The sequence below is a fragment of the Scyliorhinus torazame genome, chromosome 13 (assembly GCF_047496885.1).
Source record: "Scyliorhinus torazame isolate Kashiwa2021f chromosome 13, sScyTor2.1, whole genome shotgun sequence".
Taxonomy (NCBI): domain Eukaryota; kingdom Metazoa; phylum Chordata; class Chondrichthyes; order Carcharhiniformes; family Scyliorhinidae; genus Scyliorhinus; species Scyliorhinus torazame.
In genome coordinates, this window is record NC_092719.1 from 81,056,286 (window position 1) to 81,057,799 (window position 1,514).

Consider the following 1,514-nt stretch of genomic DNA (forward strand, 5'->3'; position numbering starts at 1 on the left):
ATTGCCTTGTCAAGGGCAGTCACTCTCTCAGAGTCTTACTGTCTCGGAAGTCATTTGCACTTCTAGTCGACTGGCTCCCTGAAAGATTAAGTCCCACTCCTTTACCATAGTCCTGTGTATATTTCCTTTTCAGTATATATCCACCTTCCTTCTTAAAGTTACTACTGAATCGGTTTCTACCAATTTTTCAGGTAGTGCATTCCAGATTATAACAATTTGCTACTTTAATTCGCACATCTCTTGTTTTCCTAATATATTACAAAGAGAGCACTCCTCCAGATTCTACCTTTTCTTGTAATCTAGCACACTGCAGATTCCAGACACCAATCTTACTTCAAGTAGCAGCATTGACAGAAATCTGAAGGCTGGGACATGTTCAAATAAGATTTGAACTCAACGATTGTAACACACTTGAGATCGTAATGTCAAGGAAACAGCAGTTAATACAGACTTGGGTACAGCCAGCTCCAGGACTGGCCTTAACCGGGAGCTAGTTTAGCTCAGTTGGCAGCACGGCTGTTTCAAGATGCAGAGCAAGGCCAACAGATGGAGTTCAATTCCCATATTGGCTGAGGTTTTTCATGAAGGCCCTGCTTTCTCAGCCTTGCCCCTCGCCTGAAGTATGGTGATTCTCAGATTAAATCACCACCAGTCAGCTCACCCCCTCAAAAAGGGGAAAGTAGCCTATGGTCATCTAGGACTGTGGCAACTTTCTACTTTACCTGCATTCTGAGGTGGAAATGTAAGTTAGTTAGAGGTATTATGCAGCGTTCCAAGACAGCTGTGAAGTTCTGTGGGGCAATATGCAAGGTGAAAACACATTTTGTCATGGGTTTTAAAATGGAAAAGTGGCTGGTCTTCTTAAAAAGATTCAATGTAGATATTTTCATTAATGAGCAAGAAACCAACCACCAAACCCTCAAGATTTATTTACTGCATTGTGCTGTGGAAAGATTAACGCAGGTACAACAGTGAAATGGAACAAAATAAGTTTACTAAAACAAAGTTTTACACAATCAGTCTTCCCCCACACCACCACCCCCTCCCCTCCCCCCAGACAAGCCATACAAATTAACAAGCTTTCTCAGGATCTACATTGGAAAGTCACAATATTGATGCATTGCTTTTCCTTTCCGTTACTGATTGGACAAACTAATAACCAGCTAAGCAGCTTAATCTATTGCACCTAAAAAGAAAAGGTACTACTCTTGGCAAAGGGCATGATTTACTGTGGACAAGTTAGTCGCTTTCAAAATGCTTTTAGCATCACAAAAAAACAAAACCCAGAAAATAAAAACTTACACAATAGGGCAGCTAACTAAGCAGATTTTCATTCACAGTGCTATGGGGGAAAAACACCAGTCATTGTAAATAAAACAGAGGTGCATCGCTGCTTTCAGATTACCAGGGAGCCAGAAAGGGCAGGGGGTGGAAAATAGAAAAGCAAAGTGGTATAAGACTCTGCTCATGCTTTAATGGTGAATTGGAACATGACAAATAGTCTCTAATACGCA